This window comes from Leucoraja erinacea, chromosome 25 (assembly GCF_028641065.1).
Source record: "Leucoraja erinacea ecotype New England chromosome 25, Leri_hhj_1, whole genome shotgun sequence".
Classification (NCBI taxonomy): Eukaryota; Metazoa; Chordata; class Chondrichthyes; order Rajiformes; family Rajidae; genus Leucoraja; species Leucoraja erinaceus.
In genome coordinates this window covers 26,252,763-26,273,943 of record NC_073401.1, presented here as the reverse complement: position 1 = coordinate 26,273,943, position 21,181 = coordinate 26,252,763, and the positions used below count along the sequence as shown (strand labels likewise).

The following is a 21,181-nucleotide window of genomic DNA, read 5'->3' as shown; positions in this document are numbered from 1 at the left end:
AAGTAGTGGAGGCAGATATAGTAACAATATTTAAAAAGCATTTGGTCAGACACATGGATAAGAAAAGTTAAGAGCGATATGGTCAAGGGGCAGATTAGATTAGATTAGATTAGATTAGTTTATTGTCATTCAGACCTTTTGGTCTGAACAAAATTTTGTTCAGGCATACGAGACTAGTTTGAATGGGGCATCTTGGTCGGCATGGACGAGTTGGGCCGAAGGGTGTGTGTTTATGCTTTATTAGTCTATAATAATAACAATAAATATGCAATACAGTAAATAAGTAACAATAAGTAAACCAAAGTCTGAAGAAGGGTCCTGACCCAAAACCTCACCTATCCATGTTCTCCAGAGATGCTGCCTCTCCTGTTATGTTAGTACTTACTTTGTGCCTTTTTTAAAAAAAAACATCGGCTGCAGTTCCCTGTTTCTCCAGGCGTTTGCAGACTCAAATCAAGTTGAAGTTTTTCCACGGAAAATTCCGCAAATGGATGTCGATGCTGAGGAATGGGTGGAATTATTTTCTGAGCTAAATTCAACTCCTGATTATCCAAATATTATCGACATTCCACAGTGGAGATGTTGTACAGCTCTTTTGCAATATCACAATAGCAGATAGACTGGAATAATCAACAGGGTTCTTCTGCTTATCCTCTGTGATCTTGAAGAAAGGACTGCAGAAAAAAGAACAAAAGAGAAAGGAGTTACAACTAATCTGCAGCAATGGTTCCACTGATATTCAACAGCAAACATTTGTCTTTAACCTGGAAAAGGACCCCAAGGCCAGAAGTATGCACAAGGGCAAGACCACCTCACCAATAATCATCTCAAATATATGCATGTTGAGATGTTACAAATGTAAGGGCACAAGCTTGCCCCCCTAACTCAGGCTGTGCATGCAACCCCCGACAATAGCAACAAACTTGTGTTGCTTGTGTTGTGCGCTTCTGCCCAAGGTAGTAATCAAATCACAACAAAAAGCCACCTTCACCACCATACCCACCCCACCAACATTCATGGTCTTCATCTATAAAGATGTGTGTTTTTGCAAGGTTAACAAGGGCAGCATGGTAGCACAGCGGTAGAGTTGCTGCCTTGCAGTGCCAGAGATCCGGGTTCGATACTGACTATGGGTGCTATCTGCACGGACTATATACGTTCTCCCTGTGACCACGTGGGTTTTCTCCAGGTGCTCAGGTTTCCTCCCACTCTCCACAGGTTTGTAGGTTAACTGGCTTCGGTAAAAACTGTAAATTGTCCCTAGAGCATAGGATAGTGCTCATGTATGGGGATCGTTGGTCGGTGCAGACTCGGTGGGCCGAAGGGTGTGTTTTCGTTCTGTATCTCTAAACTAAACTAAACTAATTTGTGCCCATTTCTTGCAGAGACAAAAAGTGATCGATCATTTTCACCGAGGATGAAAACCAGGTCTGGGGATATCCCACCCCCATCCAGAAACAAGATATGACAGATTAATATGTCATAAACTAAGTTCAGCATGAAGACAAAGGGTGTTGCGTGCAAGATGAGAATTTATACTTTCCGCCTCCAACTGATAAACATCACCTTTGAACCTTACTGGTTGATTAAGTCCCAAATGTTTATGCTCACTGTGCAAAGAAGACTTTATTGTCCTTGAGTCTAGGTGCTATCTGTGCGTCAGACTGGCTGTACTGTTTATCTCCGAGTTGCATTCCAAGGACAGTGAAAGGGTTGGGAAGAATTTGAATTACTGTATATTGGTTTAAATGCATTTCATTGTTTTACACGCCTTATCATTCACAGCCGGGTAGAGGAAGTAGTGTACGATACCCTTACAGAAATCAAAGCCACAAAGCCACAGAAATTGTACTTTCTCCATTAGTGCCTGGTGCTTTAGAAATAGAATCTACATGAACTTTTACATCCACATCCTGCTGGTACGTCGGCAGAAAAAAATACAGTTTCTCTTCAGCTACCTTCCATCCTGTGCAATGCCCAATGTTTTCCAAGAAAAAGAAGGAAAAAAACCCCAAGAATAATGAGGCATGGGTCAGGCATAGATGAGGAGCAGGGATCAAGGGTGGCTTTGGAAGAATACAGGAGCATATCAGGACACGAAGGGGGTCATGAGAGAGTTCTGGCAGATAAAATTAAGGAGAATCCAAAGATATTTTATAACATATTAAGGGGAAAAAGATCACTAGTGAGAGAATAGGGCCCTCAGAAGTGAAAGTGGCCTTCTATATGTTGAACCACAAGAGATGGGCAAGGCACTCAATGAATATTTCTTCTCTGCTTTCACTGTGGATACAAACATGAAGACAAGGTTTTTAAGAAGGAGCTGCAGATGCTGGAAAATCGGAGGTACACAAAAATGCTGGAGAAACTCAGCGGGTGCAGCAGCATCTATGGAGCCAAAGAGATAGGCAACGTTTCGGCCCGAAACGTTGCCTATCTCCTTCGCTCCATAGATGCTGCTGCACCTGCTGAGTTTCTCCAGCATTTTTGTGTGCCTGAAGACAAGGTTACTTGGATAGGTTAATGGAGATGTCTTGAGGACAGTCAGTATTACAGTCAAAGAAGTGCTGGACGTCCTAGCTCATGTTAAGGTAGATACATCTCCCGGGCCTGATCAGATATATCCAAGGACATTGTGGGAAGCTCGAGAGGAAATTGCAGGAGTCCTGGCTGAGATACATGAATCACCATTAGACAGGGGTGAGGTGCCGGAAAACTGCAGGTTTTGTGCCTCTACTTACGAAAGACTGCAAAACTAAACATGCAAACTATGGACCAGTAAGGTAAAAAGACAAATTATACTAGAGGTAAATATTTTGACTGGGCTTCAGGGCTACGATACTAATGCAAAAACCCAAGTCATTGAAAATATCCAGATGCTACAATGAAGCTACTACACCCAAATTTCCTGTCACATTGTTGGCCAATCATTAGAGTAACAATTTGTCAGAGGTTTTGTGTAAAAATGAGTGATTTGTTGGAGGTCCTGTATATTGGAGCGGGGCTTTGAATAAATAGATTGGCACAAGCTAGTAAAAAAATATTACTTGACTCAGTCACTTGGCCCATTGCCTGTTTCACTCCGTACCTCATCATTCTTTCTTACTGATACTGTGCACAGCAAAAACATCTGGAAGAAGTGACCCAGCCTGCCCTGAAGCCCAGGTGTGTTTCTGGAATATCAAAGCCTCAGATCTGCAAACACATACTTGACAAAATGGAAGTGAAGAGATATCGATTTCTACAGCACAAGAGATGCTGGAACCGTGAGCGAAACTGCTGGAGGAACTCGGTGGGTCAGGGATGAAAGGAAACCTGCCAGGACCCTCCACCCTACTCACCTAGGCGATGGACATTTGCAGTGGTCACGGGTCACGGTGTCGGAGGAGGCAGCCGATAGATCGAGCGCAGCCTGCGGTAGCTGCATGGAGCGCCAGCGGAAGGAGCGAGACAGCATCGCACTGGGCCAGGGTGACCCCTACTCCCGTGCTGCCCGTACACTGGGCCTTAAAGTGAGAGCAAACGAAAGTGAGATTTCTCCTTTGGTCAGGATCGGATTTTTCCGAGTCTTTTAAGTTGCAAAATAGTGCTGGAAATTGCTTTATTAGCCACATGTACAACTGCACAGTGAAATTCCTTTTGCATATTTACCCCTGCGGGCTCCGCCATGTTTTGGCACCATTTCCAAAATCTGGCCAACCCTCCCCATTTGGTCTACTGTATCCAGGTAGGCCCCGGGCTCCTGCACAGCCTCCCTCCACCGCCTCAGAGCAGATCAGATCAGCTCATGAACCGATGTCCCTCTCCATGGCGACTCTCTGCATGCTGTTCCAGAAGAGGATCTATCGTATTCATGTGTGTGGTATGTATGATCTGGCTCGGTCGCACTGTATCTCTGTAAATGCGACAATTATAAAGCAAATTAAACCAGACTAATTGTTTCCTTTATCCATTGCTCACTTTTTAAACAACATTTAAATGGTGCAGATGTCCAGTCTTCTGGCATCACTCTTGTAGTTTGGAGGATTAAATAATGATACGCTTTCCCTCAACGGCTATCATCTTTGATTTATTTCCCCAGTATTCTCACAGAATACATTGCCATATAAAATCTCTCAGACGCTGGCCAGATGCAGAGGCAGCCAAACGTCTCATGGTTTATTTATATGGATATCCAATCTCACTTTGAATTTCAATGATAGTCTGAGTACACACAGGTTGTCACTTTTTATCAGATCTGTGGAATTATTTTACCAAACAATGTTTTGTATTGAATCCTCTTGCTAAGTACAAGGGTCGGAGTCTTACTTGCTGTTTGCTGTTGTCCCAGCTCCAGACAAGTGATTTTTAATCCAATTTATAAGGCCATTAAATGATTATTTGCTCGTGGCTAACTGGATTTCAAAGTGCCTCTGTAGTTCTGCCACACAGGGATTAGCTACTTTGACTGTTGTGGCATTTTCAGTCCCACAGCCACTGGGCCTGGCAAGTTTACCATTGCTGCAATTTCATCGTCAACTGCATCATGGAATCTTAACCGCACAAGAACTTACACAAAGTCATTTATTTAAATCTTTATTATTATTAAATTATTTAATTCTTTGTTAATCACCACTGTAACCACGAATTAATTATTTATTAATGATACAATTATTCGATGAAACTTTATTGTCACGTGTCCCTAGGTACATTGAAATGCTTTGCATTGCATACAATCAGGGAGCAGACCTCACCTCGGCAGGTCACAAGCGTCACCGCGTTTTGTCGCCGACAATGTTACAAAGGTTCACCGAACAGTCCCATCTTCTGCCTGCCTGCCTGCCTGCCTGCCGCTGCACTTGGCACTGTGGGGAAATTGTTGCTTTTGTTTATTGTCACGTGTATCAAAGATACAATGAAAAGCTTTTGTTCCGTGCTGACAAGTCAGCGGAAAAACTATACATGACTACAGTCAAACCATCCACTGCGTACAGATACATGATACGCAAACAAGTATACACCATTATAGTTTAGGGAGAGTACAATTTAAAGCATGGAAACAGGCCCTTCAGCCTGCCAAGTCCATGCTACCCATCGGTCACCCATTCACATTAGTTCTGTATTAATCCTCTCATTCTACCCAACTTATGGCCAAGCCTTACCCAAACTAAAATTAAAAATATAGCAATGGGTGGGACGAGCATTCCGCTTACAAGTTGATTAAATGCAAGCCCATACTGTTTGTGCACTCGAATGAAGAGGTGACAAAATATAAATCTAGTCAATTTCCTCAGGATATTCTGTCCTTTTACTCAATAATATTTTTCACACTGAAAAGACAGAGATTGCTGTTGACAGCCAAGCAAAAGTGGTACATATTGTGCTGAGTATTTAAAATTCTGTTTGTTATGTTTTCATTCTTGTCCTTGACCTTTCCCCCTGGATCCACACTCATCTCCTCCCTCTTCCTCTTGGTCCAGTGTTTTCTTTACCTTAGCTTGGAGGTAGGAAGCTAATGTCTCTGTGGGAGCTTCACCACAGGATATCCTCCTTACTTCAATGAGATCTGGTGCACAGTGGGACCAGGGCAGGTTTTATCAGATTGAATCCATGGCAGCTAACATAGTCTTTTTCCATTATAATATTATGCAATCTTGGCATCTAAAGATCAGTGTCTCAGTAACAGGGTGTGTTAACCCACCAAATATTGAATGCCTCAAAGAAGGCACGTTTAAGATTTTTTACAGGGCATTCGTAATCAGTCACAGCGATTTTGTTGCAAGCTTGAGAAAGATTTGGGGAATGAGGTTCGTCTGTTCATAGCCATTCCTTTTGTTTCTATAGGTCAGGGGTTCCCAATCCTTTTCGTCCCGTTTACCCCAGGCAACTTTAATAGATGTTATTTCACTTATTTAGCAACAACTAATGATGAACAGATACCGGTATACCAGAACCAAACACAGTCAGTCAATGAGAAGAAATATGTACAAATCCAGAATCAACAAATTTAACCCCTGGTTAGGTGAAATTTACCCCCTGGAGGTAAATTTACCCCAGGTTGGGAACCCTTGCTCTAGGTATTTAGCCATTGCTCAAGGGAAATCCCAGGATGTGAAATAGCAGATCATTCTTTCAATTCATTGCATTTTGTACGTTGATACTTCAGCTGAGTGACCACTTATGTATCTCCTATTAAAGCGGGCGTGGAGGAGAAAATGGAAGGCTTTGTGGCCTAGTTTGTGGATGATACGAAGATAGGTGGTGTGGAGGAAGCAGGGACTTTGTAGAAGGACTTGGACAGGTTGGGAGAGCGGGCAGAGAAGTGGCAGATGGAGCACAGCATAATGCAGTCATGCTCTTTGGTTGTAGGAATAAAGACATAGACTGAAAAGGTGGCGCCTAGTCCGGGTGAAGCGGCCAGTCACTACCTCGTCTGGATTTCTGATACCATTGGACTCCTCTTGTAAGCCTTGACCTATGTTAGTCTGGCAAAACGGATAATCCAGAAAGGCTCTGGAACAAAGGGTTGCGGAAAATCGGTGGTGGGTCTGTAATATATCAGGTCAATGAACCATCATCGGGACTGGAGAGGCGAGAAAAAATGCTTTGTTGCAAAAAGGAGGTCTGGAGAGAACAAAGGGAATGTCCATTTTGGACTGCTTTAAACTTTTAGCAACAGCATTAGATTAATCCTATGCACAATCAGAAGTCCTCTACTAAGTGATTTCCTTCATTTGTTCAGTACGGTAATGTTAGTGGATCTATAAATAACATACTATTTATCACAATTTATTGTGATAAGATCTCGTATTCTGCCAATTATTTTTTTATTCTTTTATTCTTTAATGGAATTAGACTTTAGACATATCAGGACCAAGACTGCATTTTCAGCTGTTAATTGAAAAGCATTCTTGCAACTTTACTCATTAAAAATTGTAAATATGTTGGTGATTACCGGTGAGAAATTGGACTTTGTTGTTCCAGCTTTCTGCGAGTTAAAAAGTATGATTCTGAAATGACACCATGTAACCCAAGGATATCTGAAATACTTCTGCCCCATGCTTGGTCAGAAGACTAAAATTCATCCAAAAAAGACACCGAGTGCTGGAGAAACTCAACGGGTCGGGCAGCATCTCTGGAGAACAAGGGTAGGTGAAGTCTCGGAATAGAGAGAAGAAGAAGGGTCCTGATTTGAAACATCACCTATTCATGTTCGGGTCAAGACACCTCCTCAGTTTGAAGAAGGGTCCCTACCCAAATTGTCACCTATCCATGTTCTGCACGCTGAATTACTCCAGCACATTGTGTCCTTTTTTTGTTGTAAACTAGCATCTGCAGTTCTAACATTTATTCCACGTCCCTAGTAGCCTTTGATGGGAAGTTGTGGAGTAAAACTGCCTGGACCGTTGATATTTTTCAACGCGTTTATTTGTTGTCCCGGGTTAGCATAATTGAACAGATAATTTAGCAGTGGACTAATTTGTGTAGGAAGGAACTGTAGATGCTGGTTTAAACCGAAGATGGACACAAAAAGCTGGAGTATCTCAGCGGGTCAGACAGCATCTCTGGTGAAAAGGAATAGGTGACGTTTTGGGTCGAGACCCTTCTTCAAACTGAGAGTCAGGGTTGGAAGGGTCCCGACCCGAAACGTCACCTATTCCTTGTCTCCAGAGGTGCTAACTTAGTTTCCCTTGCCATTGTCTTAAATGTTCTCTTTGCCCTTGCAGCAAAATGTAACCTTCTTTTGAACCCTCCAGTATTTTGCTTTCATTCTACTTATGTTGAAAATTCCTAACTCTTACCTCAAAATGATCTCTCATGAAACTAACTAAACAAGTACTTCAGCACTTTCTCTGGCTGGCCTACAAGATCCCAAGAGTACCAGAACTGTCATAAAAGACCGTGAATTTGATTGAATTTCACAAAAACAAAGTAAGGGGATCTCTCAGAATGTTTCAACATCAAGAATGAAATGAAGCAAAGCTGAATTATTGCTCTGAATCTGTCTTAGCCCCAGTGGAATGAAACCTTCGGTTTACTTTTCTTAAAGGAGGTCAAGGAATTGCGGATGCTGGTTTAGAAAAAAAAGACACATTGTGCTGGAGTAACTCTGCGGGTCTGGCAGCATCTCTGGAGAATGTGGATAAGTGATATTTTGGGTCGGGATCCTTCTTCAGACTGATTGTGGCGAGCAATCACCAGGCTTTGTCCTGCCCCTCCTCTCTTCCAGCTCCCCCCCCCAACCCCCCCCCCACTCCTCAAGGTTCTGTAGAAGGGTCCTGAGCCGAAACTTCACCTGTCCATGTTTTCCAGAGATGCTGCCTAGCCCGCTGAGTTTCTCCAGCATTTTGTTTTACATTTCGTAATGGTCTGTTTGGAACAATCCCAGTTAAAAGATGTTCATCAACCTTGATATGTAGATAATATTGTCGTGTGGCAAAATGGTTTGCGACTTTCCTTGTCTTCTTCTTGGGCCTTTACTTTGGATCAAGAATAATTGACTTCCACTTATTTCTATGGGTTCCATGAGGCATAATTCCTTTACATACCCTCCAGCAGCAGTAATCTCTCCACTCCTGTATGCTTTGGAACTGTAGACACATTGAAGTTTTTTAGAAGTACCTGTACCAGCAATGCTGTCTCAAAGCAAAGTCTTTGGGTCTGTGGCCTCCTTATGCTCCCATCATAAAGACGCAAGATCTAAATGCCCAGATGCTCCTTCAGCATTTTAATGTTCACAAAGCAGGAATTCCCATCAATTCACGGTTCAAGGTCAAGGACAAGGTCAGTTTATTGTCGCGTGTACCAATTGATACGGTGAAATTCGAATTACCATACAGCTATACTAAAAAAAACAACAAGACACACAAGTGCATAAAGTTAACATAAACATCCACCACAGCTGATTCCCCACATTCCTCACTGTGATGGAAGGCAATAAAGTCCAATCTCCTTCCTCTTTAATCTTCTGCGTTAGGGTGATCGAAACTCTCCCGTCAGGGCGATCGAAAATTCCGCGTTGAGGCAATTGAATCTCCCGCATCGGGGCGCTCGAAAGCTCCTGCGACTTGGAGTCCCCGAAGTCGGTCTCTGACCATGGTCTCCAAAGACGACCCCCGATAGGGATTGGATGGAGCTCCAAAGACGACCCCCGATAGGGATTGTGAGCTCTGTGATGATAAATCCGCAGGTGTCCGCGGTGGAGCTTCTGGACGATCTCCAGCAAAGGCTGCCAACTCCTCGATTTTAGGCCGCAGTGTAGACGGAGATACGATACGGAAAAAAATCGCATCTCCGTCGAGGTAAGAGATTAGAAAAAGTTTCCCCCAACTTCCCCCCCACACAAAAACAAGCTAACACACTAAAAAACATACATTCAAAATTTAACACATACAAAACAGACACAAAGAAGGAAAGGGCAGACAGACTGTCGGCAAGGCAGCCATTGCTGGCGCCACCCGATGGTACTGAGGAGGAAATTACATTTTCTTCAGGAAACTTTGAGAACACCCTTGAAATTATGTTTTTCGGCCTCTCTGGCAATCTCCTATATAGTTTAGTTTAGTTTAGTTTAGAGACACAGCATGGAAACTGGTCCTTTAGACCACTGAGTCCATGCTGATGATAAATCACTCATTCACACTGGTCCTGTTATTCCAATTGAAATATCCAGTGTCAGCATCAAGCACTCCACAATCCAAGTATACCATATATAGATGCAAAGTTCTGCTTGTTCTGTTCTACGACACCAACATATACCATAGCTCCAACTTTCAGATTTTGCATTTTTGACATTAGTTTCTTTGTGAACAAATGAAATTGTCATTTTAGTTGTGAACATTTATGTAGTGATCCTATGTTAATAGGGAATGCATTCAGATAGATCCAAACACCATTTACATTGTACCCACAGTGCCGGTGGGGGAGATGTTCTTTCACTTTGGTCCAAACTTGAATACAGGGATTGAGAAAAAATGATTGCTCCCACTTTATGCTAAGATTACACAACGCATCCACATCATCATTTCAAACACTAAATAGGAAAAAGGAAACATTAAATATGTGAATGTAGTGGGCGGAACAGTCCTGCGTCGGGTGGCACAGCAGTACAGCTACAGTGCCAGACATCTGGATTCCGGCGTTGTCTGTACGGAGTTTGCACGTTCTCCCTGTGACCGTGTGGGTTTTCTCCGGGTGCTCCGGTTTCCTCCCACACTCCAGGTTTGTAGGTTAATTGGCTTCAGTAAAATTTTAAAATTGTTCCTAGTGTGTAGGATAGTGCTGGTGTGCAGGGTGATTGCTGGTCAGCACTGATTCGATGGGCCAAAGGGCCTGTAAGTCTAAAGTAAATATCAGCACAAAGGTTTGCATGTGATTTATTTCTTGAACACTATCTTCCAAATTAAAGCATTACTTAACATACTGTTCTTAACATGCAGTGACCCAAAACACTACCAGGCAGAGATTTCCAAATTAGGTTTAGGGATGATGCATAACTCAATGGGCTCTCGCTTCATGTAATGCAGACACTGACTAAACTTTCCAAGTGATTCGATTGTCAAATTGAATGGCATGTTTATTTTAATTGCAGTTGGCTCCAGCTGTGGCTTTTTATTTATCACTGAACAGACAAAAGAAAAGTACGCACCAAGTTAGCAAAATGATGTGGTTCCTGTGTGATGTGATTGTCATCACAAGTTAGCCCTGCCTTACACAGCTATACTAAGGACTGCATGTTATGGTCATTCCAGTTTGCAATGTAAAAATAGTCTTATTTAAATTAAACAATTGGAAATATGTAAGGTTATGAAACACTAAACCGTCAACACATTGGTTGGTAGAGATGTTGAAACCAACGCATAGTATTGTATGTGACTGGAACATGTTTAAGCACTTCCATTGTGCTGAATGGTATTATCATAAAGAAAGAAAATTAATAGATATCACTGAACCAGCATGACATATGTATAGGAATGTAGCCCTCTTCATTTTATTTTATTGCACAGTGCATAGCACATGGAATATAGTACAGCACAAGAACAGGCCATTCAATCCACAATGTCTGTGCCAAACATGATCCCAAGACTAAAGATAGACACAACATGCTGGAGTAAGTCAGGGGGTCAGGCTGCATCTCTGGAGCAAATAAATAAGTGACGTTTCAGGTCAAGACCCTTCTTCAGACTGAGAGTCAGGGGAGAGAGAAACTAGAGATATAAAGAGGTACAAAGAACAAATGAATGAAAGATATGCAAAATGACAGATCAAAGCCAGCAACAATGATCAGCATGTTGTGTCTACCTTCAGTGTAAACCAGCATTTGCAGTTCCTACCTACACTTGATGCCTAGCCCAACTCTTCTCTGCCTGCACATAATCCATGTCCCTCCAGTCCACGCGTATCCATTTGCCTATCCAAAAGTATCTTAAATGCCACTAGCATATCTGCCTCCACCTTCACCCAAGCAGTGCGTTCCAGGCACCCTCTGTGTAAAAAGACCTTGTCCCACACATCTCCTTAAAAATGTGCCCATCTCACCACGACAGAAATAAAATAGAAAGCCCCAGCGATCAACACATCACCAAACAACAAAACAAATCAGAAAACTGAAGACCAGATTTTAAAAATGTTCATTCATATTCATACCACAAATTTTAATCCTTTCATAGTCTCCAACGCCTTGCTGAATCAGCCCCTGAGTTCTCCAACCATTTTATAATCTTTGTGAACTTCACTAGCAAATTTGAAGGGCTCCTCTACTAATATGGACCATGTGCAGGTAGATGGGAATAGGTTAGATTGGCCTCATGATCGGTGTAGACAAGGTCGGCTGAAGGACTGCACTATTCCATGTTCTGAATTTACTTTCTAACTTCACATATTCAACTTACAATCAATCAGTTTCAATATTAAGTAGATTTTTTTTTTAAGCAAGGAAAATTATTGAATGATTGAATTACCAACAGATGCAGTAGAAATGAACATCTTGGCACATATTTTCAAAAGGGCTCTTATAACTAACTCCAAGGAGGAGCATTTGACTGAACGATACAGCATGTACACAGGCCCTTCAGCCCACTGAGTCCATTCCAACCATCGATCGGCCATTCACACAAATTCTATGATATCTCATTTTCGCATCCACTCCCTACATACTGAGGACAATTTATAGAGGCCAATTAACTTACAAACCCAAGGTACACAAAAATGCTGGAGAAACTCAGCGGGTGCAGCAACATCTATGGGCTTACAAACCCACACGTCTTTGGGGTGTGGAAGGAAACCGGAGCGCCAGGAAGAAACTAACGCTGTAACAGGGAGAACGTGCAAATTCTATACAGACACCACCCGAGGTCAGGATCAAACCCGAGTTTCTGGCGCTGTGAGGCAGCAGCTCTACCAGCTGCGCCACTGTGCGTAGTTGAAAGAATACTTGTTCCAGAATCATGAAAAGAAAACCAATTAAACTAGAATAATAATTTTACCCAAAATATCAATTTGTAACTGTTTTCGTATTAGATCACTTTAATAATGGGAAGTGCCATTTCCAGCAGAGCCTTCAGAGACATCAAGACAATCAAGCTTTTATTGCACGTTCTCAACTTGAATTACAAGTATACACAACACAACCCGATAAGATCTCTGAATGTCGTTCATGCTTCCCTGTCTTATGACCTGACACTGAGGAGGGCTAACAGCAGTTTCCTTCCAGACGGCTAACTTGATTGCAGTCTCCCAACAGGAAGGAGCTGCTTAGAGCTGGTGAATTTATTGTGATTTGGGGTTCTAGCAAAGCAGATGCAGCAACTCACAACAGGGTCAGAAGGCCACGAAAATCAGGGCATCTTACTAAGAGACAATCCTTCAGAGATTCAGTACAATACTAGTCTTTCATTTCCTCCTTCTGCTGAAAACACTTCTTCTTCTTGGGTACAATTCCATGGGAACCAGTGGTTCAACGATATCTCATTCAAGTAGTCATTCTTCAATGTTAGTAAACTGCTCAAAATGTGCGCTTTCAGCAAGAATTGTTGGGGAGATGAATAGCCAGAACCCCACCCATTTCCTCAAACTATCCAAAATTCGCTGAGATAATTTTTAGTGCCTGTGCTTGATGAAGTCAACAAAATTAAACATTGAAGAAGGGCTACTATTAACGTGCAGCCTAATGACAAGTACTTTAGCCTTGAATATGATCTTAATTTTAACTTCTGAGGCATCTTTTCATACTGCCTGATGGAGCACGACAGTAACTCCCTGAACATTGCAGCTTTGTGTGCAGCAGTCTGCAAACTAGAATATAGTTTAATTTCCACCACATGTTCTTTTTCTGCGGGCTTTTCTTTGCAAATACGCCAACCAAGGACTTCCACACGATTTATAGATAGCAGTGAGCTCTGTTGTTCAAACAGTGTAACTCTGATAATCTAACACCATTGGGAGCTTGGTACCAAACTGGCAAATATTACAAACTTTACTTGGATTAGCACGGTGGCACAGCGGCAGAGTTGCTGCCTTACAGCGCCAGGGACCGGGGTTCGATCCTGACCTCGGGTGCTGTCTGTATGGAGTTTGTACCTTCTCCCCGTGACCTGCGAGGGTTTTGTCTGCGAGCTCTGGTTTTCCTCCCACACTCCAAATACATACAAGTTTGTAGGCTGATTGGCTTGGTAAAATTATAAAATTGTCCCTAGTGTGTGTAGGGTAGGGTAAGTGTGCGGGATCGCTGGTTGGCGCGGACTAGGTGCCCTATCTCTAAACTAAAGTAAACTAAACTAAATGATCATGGCTCCAATGTGAACCTGAATGCTTTTCCTGCTACACAATACTTAAAAATCCTACCATTTCCCAAGAACCCTGCAGAAAGCCCGATGCCAAATACAGTAAAACTCTAATCAACCACTTTCTCCTTCCAAGCTCCAAGTGACAAAAAGCCTGTGATCATTGAAACATCAGCAACAATCAGATTAGTTACAGAAATAGGCGGAGAAATGGCAGATGGAATTAGATCCAAGCAAACGTGAAGCATTGCACTTTGGGAGGTCAGATGTAATGGGAAAGTATGCAGTTGATGGCATAACCTCCAACAGCATTGATATACAAAGGGATCATGAGATCTAAGTCAATAGCCCTCTGAAAATAGTAACACAAGTAGATAGAGTGGGAAAGAAGGCAATTAGTTTGCTTGCCCTCATCAGTCAGGGCATTGAGTATAAGAGTCAAGAGCTATGTTGCAGCTTTATAAAATGGTGATTAGGTAATATTTGAAGCGTTACAGTATGTGCAGTTCTGGTTGCCCCATTACAGGAATAATGTGGAGGCTTTCCAGAGGGCACAGAAGAGATTTACCATGATGCTCCCGGCACCAGAGGGTATTAGCTATAAGGAGAGAAAAAAAAAACACTAAGTGCTGGGGTAATTCAGTGGGTCAGGCAACATCTCTAAAGAACATGTGCTCCAGAGATGCTGCCTGCCGCTGAGCTACTTCAGCACTTGGTGTTGAGTGTTTTTGTAAACCAGCATCTGCAGTTCCTTTTTTTTAGCTATAACGAGAGATTGGACAAACTTTGATTGTTTTCTCTGGAGAGTCAGAGGCTGAGAGGAGACCCGATAAAAGTTTCTAAAACAATGAGAAACATAGACAAGGTAGATATTCAGAACCTTTTTTTCCCCAGGGCGGAAATGTTAAATATTTAGGGGCATGGCTTTAAGATGAGAGGGGGAAAGATTAAAGGAAATGTGCGGGCAAATTTTTATAGAGACTGCCTCAGGTAATGATGGAAGCAGATAAAATAGTAACATTTGAAAGGCTTATAGATAGGCACATGAATATGAAGAGAATGATGATTGCTGCAGGCAGAAGAGATGAGTTTGATTTGGCATTATGTACAGTATCAAGGGCCTATTTTTTGAGTTGTTTTACATAGATTGGGAATGACTGGGGCCCCAGCACCAATCCTTGTTGGGGAGTCCATCAAGAGAGAATTTGAATACAAGAATAAATGGGTCTTATTGCAATTAAAAATTCAAGGTCATAATTGATAGAAGCAGAATTAGGCCATTCAGCCCATCAAGTCTCTCCGCCATTCAATCATGGCTGATCTTTCTTTCCCTCTTAACACCATTCTCCTGCCTTTTCCCCATAACTTCTGACATTATTTGGGGCCTTGGTGAGATTGAATATGGAGTATTCCATACAGTTATGCTCCTTATGGAGTTATGCTCCATACCTGAAATGATTTACTTGCTGTTTGTGGAGAACTACACTGGCTCCAGAGATAGTGGATTTGCCATATAAGGAGAGTTTGAGCAGATTAGACCCGTATTAGTCAAATAAGCGGCGATCTCATGGAAACTTCCAAAATTCTTTCAGGGTTTAAGAGAAGAGAGGCTCCTCTGCATAAACCTCTTCATCCAAACAAATTCTGAGTTAGTCTGCAGGTCACATAAGATTTGTTACACCAGTGAGGAAAAATCAGCCTTGCCCAGGAGATGAAGGCAGTGACAAAGGGTTAACTGACAATGAGTGCATGTGAGGGGGAGATAAAGGGATCATTAGGAAACAACAGAAATGAATCACACAAATCAGGAGAAATAACTCACTCTCAAGGACAGGATTTAGTGTTCAAAGCTAAAGGTTGCTTCCTGTGGAAAGACAGGACGAGGACAGCTGATAAACACTGGTGCCCATTAAAATGTAAGGAGAAGCACAAGACAAAGAGATGTTTTCTTTCCAATCTTATAACTTCAATGTATTAAAATACTGTCCCTGAAACAACTCCTATGATAGTTTTGCTGATACCCTGTCATTGTGCTACACGGAAACCAGGTGAATTGATGTAAATGACCGAAAACACAGATATTTGTGCTATTTTTTCCGTAAATGCGCCTGTTTTAAGGTTTACTGTGAGATCCACTGAATTTCAGTACCTTTCGTAAGTTCATACGAAGTAGCAGCAGGATTAGGCCATTCGGCCCTTCATGTCTACTCCGCCATTCAATTATGGCTGATCTATCTTTCCCTCTCAGCTCCATTCTCCTGCCTCTCCCCATAACCCCTCACACCCATACTAATCAGGTGTACCCGTACCTTTGCACTAGCCGGGAGTCTATATGATAGCAAATCTCTCACACTAATTCAGTAACACTGCATTCAGCGTCACAAGTACTGACGGATAATAGTTATTTAACTAACTGGTCTCCCATAAGTTTATTTTAGGATTGAAGTTGCATGACTTTTCCTGTAATTCTATTATTTTTCAGGAGTGCCACATCCTGCTTTAATTATTTTTCTGCTGCTGCTTTGCTCTAAATGGACTTAATTTGTTTACTTTAGTTTAGTTTAAAGATACAGCATGGAAACAAGCCCATCTGGTCCACGTTGACCATCAATCACCTGTTCACATTTAGTTCTATATTATCCACTTTCTCAACCACTCTCTACACAATGGGTGCATTTTTTACCAAGGCCCACTTCACCTACATACTTGCATTTATTTGGGTTGTGTGTGAGCACCCAGAGGAAACTGAGATGGATGCAGAGTGGCGCAGTGGTAGAGCTGCTGCCTCACTGCAGCAGAGTTTCGGGTCCGATCCTGATTATGGGAGCTGCCTCTGTGGAGTTTGTACGTTCTCTCTGCGACCGCATGGGTTTTGTTCAGGTGCTCTGGTTTCTTCCCACTTTCCAAAGACATGCAGGTTTGTAGGTTAAGTGCCTCTAGTGTGCAGGATGCAAAACCAGGATAACATAGAATTAGTGTGAACGGGTGATTAATGGTGATCACTGCAGAAGCTGGTTTAAATCGAACGTAGATACAAAAAGCTGGAGTCACTCAGCGGGACAGGCAGTATCTCTGGAGAGAAGGAATGGGTGATGTTTCGGGTCGGATCTTTAGATCAATGGTCAGCATGGACTCGGTGGTCCAAAGGGCCTGTTTCCATGCTGTATCTGTAAACTAAACTAAGCTAAACATGCAAACTCCATACAGACAGCACCCAAGATCAGAATAGTACTGGCATAAGGGCGGCACAGTGGCGCAGCGATAGAGTTGCTGCCTTACAGCGAATGCAGCGGCGGAGACCCGGGTTCGATCCTGACTACGGATGTTGTCTGTACGGAGTTTGTACGTTCTCCCCGTGACCTGCTTGGATTTTCTCCGAGATCTTCGGTTTCCTCCCACACTCCAAAGACGTACAGGTTTGTAGGTTAATTGGCTTGGGAAATGTAAAAATTGTCCCCAGTGGGAATAGGATAGTGTTAATGTGCAGGGATCGCTAGTTTAGCGTGGACCCGGTGGGCTGAAAGGGCCTGTTTCCGCGCTGTATCTCTAAAACTAAAACTAAAAACTGCGCTATGAGGCAGCTGCTCTACCAGCGGCGCCACTGTGCCGCTCTAATGACTGAAACTTTATTTCTCAACCTTTTCTCTTGCTCTCAGCAGGCAAATCTAACCACAATAACCAGTAGAAATTAGTTGGATGGGAAATTAAGAATTGATTAAGATGGGGGAGGGGGGAGCATTTCGTTGTCGGGAGCAAAACGCATTTCGTTGTCTCTGTACTGTACACTGACAATGACAATTAAAATTGAATCTGAATCTGAATCTGAGAGGGAGTTGAACTGCTCGACTGCTCAATTTTAAACTGCTCAATACAACATGAACACACACTCGAAGACAATGAGGTATTTTCTCAAAATTTGACATCTCTTTGCACACAAGAAACCTTAGTTCTTGTCAAATGGAAAAGTAAGAAACAATTTGTGATAATTCTTCCTTTAAAATAATTTTCTGACTTTGTTGAAAATCACAAATGATGAATGGTCATTTAGGTGAGGTTTAGTTCATTACTGATCTCATAATACTTTATCCCAGCATAAGGGTGGCATAGTGGTGCACCAGTAGAGTTGCTACATTAATGCGCCAGACACCCAGGTTCAAAGCTGACTACGGGTGCTGTCTATATGGAGTTCTCCCTGTGACCATGAGGGTTTTCTCCGGGTGCTCTAGTTTACTCCAACATCCCAAATACATGCAGGCTTGTAGGTTAATTGGCTTCTGTAAATAGCCCCTAGTACGTAGGATATGAAACTGAGATAACGTACAACTAGTGAATGGGTGATCGTTGGCTGGTGCGGGCTCGATGGACCAAAGGGGTCAGTTTCCACGCTGTATCTCGAAGTGAAACTAAACATAAACAGAAATAAAGGGGATTGACAATTAGTTCGATAGGAATCGAGGGGCAACCAGAGGGTGGTACCCGTATGTAATGAGCTGCCAAAGTGATACTGTGGAATAGTAGCATTTTATAGTCAGTGTTTTAAGTTTGCAGAGTAAATAGTTATGTACTCAAGAAACTCAGCCCTGTACTGCCCTCTGGTGATAAGTGAGGAGATGGACAAGCTCCACAATGAATATTTCACCCCTCTGTCTTTATCATGAAGCTATGAAGACTAGGGATAGTACGCATTACAATAGAGGAGATGTACATCTTAAAACATCAGAAGGTAGATAAAAGGCAGACACAAAATGCCGGAGTAACTCAGCGGGACAGGCAGTAACTCTGGAGAGAAGGAATGGGTGACGTTTCAGGACGAGATCCTTCTTTAGATAAATCTGCGGGGTCTGACCAAGAATATCCAGGAGCACTGTGGAAGACTAAAGAAGAATTCATGAGGGGCATAGATAGGATGAATGCACACAGTCTTTTTCCTAAGTTTGTGGAATTATTAACTGGAGGACGTAGGTTTAAAGTTAGGTGGGAAAGATTTAACAGGAACCTGCAGGGCAACTTTTTCACAAGTGTGTGACACCTGTATGCAACAAGCTGCCAGATGAATTGGTTGTGGTAGTATTATAACGACATTTAAAAGACATTTAGACAAATGCAGACAAGTACTAAATAGTGGGGGGGGGAGGGTCAACAAATTGGAAATATAAGGATGGAGATAAAGGGAAATAGAGTGCAGGAAATGTTACAGAACTCTCCAGAATTAATGGGACGGAAAGTTTAAGAAGGGATAAGAGAGTAAGGTCAGGTAAAATTGCGACCAGTGTGAGCGGGGAGGAGAATACCAAATTAAAGGTGTTATATTTGTAAATGCGCAGTATAAGAAACAAAGTGGATGAGTTTGTGGCACAGTTAGAAATGGGTAGGTATGATGTGGGAATTACAGAGACGTGGCTGCAAGAGGATCAGAGCTGGGAGCTGAATCTTCAAGTTTATACATCCTATCGGAAAGACAGACAGGTGGGCAGAGGGGGTGGGATAGCACTGTTGGTAAGGAATGAAATTCAGTCCTTAGCGAGGGGTGACTTAGGATCAGAGGATGTAGAGTAATTGTGGATAGAACTGAGAAATTGTAAGAGTAAAAGATTCGGGGATTTCTTTTCAAATCCTTATTTTGAATGTTATTGTTATCGTTGGGAATGCTAAATTTCTCGAGACCTTATCTGGTACTGCATTGGAGCTTCCCATATGTTGCATTAGAGCACACTTCAACAGACATTCTTGACAAGCTGTGCATATTGCAGCCACCAGAGCCACGTGAATATCCCACAAGATTTACACCAACTGTGGGTTGGCTCGCTTGATGATTTGGCTATGAGTTATCTGTCAGTTGTCGAATGATTCAATGCACATAGATATGCAGGGAATGCACAGGCATATGAGTTTAGCTTCTGAAGAAGTGTACTGACCCAAAATGTCACCAATCCATGTTCTCCAGAGATGCTACAGACTTGCTGAGTTACTCCAACACCGTGTCTTTCTGAGTTCAGTTTATCCTGGCATAATGTTCAGCACAGGCATTGTAGGCTGAAGGCAGAAGACAGAAGAATACATCCTGTGCTGTACTGTTCTATGCTCCAATGTATTTTTCTGACTAGTTTATGTGTCTGTTATATCTATCTGCCTGTTTGGAACACACAACACGCTTTTAGAGTCATAAGGAAGGATATAAACACAAATGTTTATGTACAGAGTGGGCAGACTTCCATTAGTCATGTGAGTAAGTCGACCAAAGGATCCAACATTTATACATTTTCGCTTTCAAGTTGCCTATCAAAGCTAAGTTATCTAGTGTAGACATAAAAAGCTGGAGTAACTCAGCGGGACAGGCAGCATCTCTGGAGAGAAGGAATGGGTGATGTTTCGGGTCGAGACCCTTCTTCACACTGGCTAGGGATAAGGGAAACGAGAGATATAGATGGTGATGTGGAGAGATAAAGAACAATGAATGAAAGATATGCAAAAAAGTAACAATAATAAAGGCCTGTTTCTTTTGAACAATGAAATTCTAACTTGTAGCAGGTCACAGGAAGAACATGCAAACTCCACAGACAGCACCATGGTCAGGATCGAAATTGGGCCTCTGGCGCTGTGAGGCAGCAGCTCTATGAATTCTGCCACTCTTCTTCCATGACACAATACACCAATTACTGACATTCATAAGTGATAGGAGAGGATTTAGGCCATTCGGCCCAGCTAGTCTACACCGCCATTCAACAAGGCTGATCTATCTTTTCCTCTCAACCCCATTCTCCTGCCTTCTCCCCATAACCCCTGACACCTGTACTAATCAAGAATCTATCTCTCTCTCTGCCTTAAAAATACCCATTGACTTGGCAGCCAGAGAATCTGCTTGTCCTGCTGAGATACTCCAGCTTTTTGTGTCTTTGTCTCACACTTATAATTCCACGCTGATATTTACCCCACCCTTCCATAACACAAAAACAACCACTGACCTCACCCATCCTTAACTGCTAGATGATTAGCTTGCCTTCTTTTGTGGTCGCAAATCAGTAGCCAAATCGCACACATCACCAGAAGAGAGTTCCTCCCCTCCCAGTCTGAGATCAACGTACAAACTTACTTTGCAAATCTCTTCCTGCCATCTCTTCCTATCATTGCACTGCCACAGTAAATCCGTGCAGGAAGTTTAAGCCACCTGACCATGGGAGCAGGGATTGATGTTTCGACTGATTTAATATTGAACTTTATATCGGTGTTTGGCTGAACACGTTTATTTTCCACTGCCAGACACTAGTTCGATGTAAATCGATTCGTGATATCTCCATAAAACAGGGTCCAAAGGTCTCGTCGTCATGGTTACGCGGCCTGGGTTTGCCGGGCGGTACCATTTTGAGTGGTTTTATTTGGAAACAGGGTCAGTAAAATGTCCCAACTGACAGGTCCCAGAACAC

The 21,181-nt window shown here is 42.5% G+C and overlaps 1 long non-coding RNA gene across 1 annotated transcript; it reads right to left on the bottom strand.

Moving 5' to 3' along the window:
- Nucleotides 1–404: 404 nt before the first annotated feature.
- LOC129709156 (uncharacterized) lies at nucleotides 405–21,126 on the bottom strand. The gene is made up of 2 exons (XR_008725468.1): nucleotides 20,851–21,126; nucleotides 405–674 (listed from the first exon to the last, which is right to left on the bottom strand). It is a non-coding gene; the product is annotated as an uncharacterized LOC129709156 (long non-coding RNA).
- Between the last annotated feature and the right edge of the window lie 55 nt (nucleotides 21,127–21,181).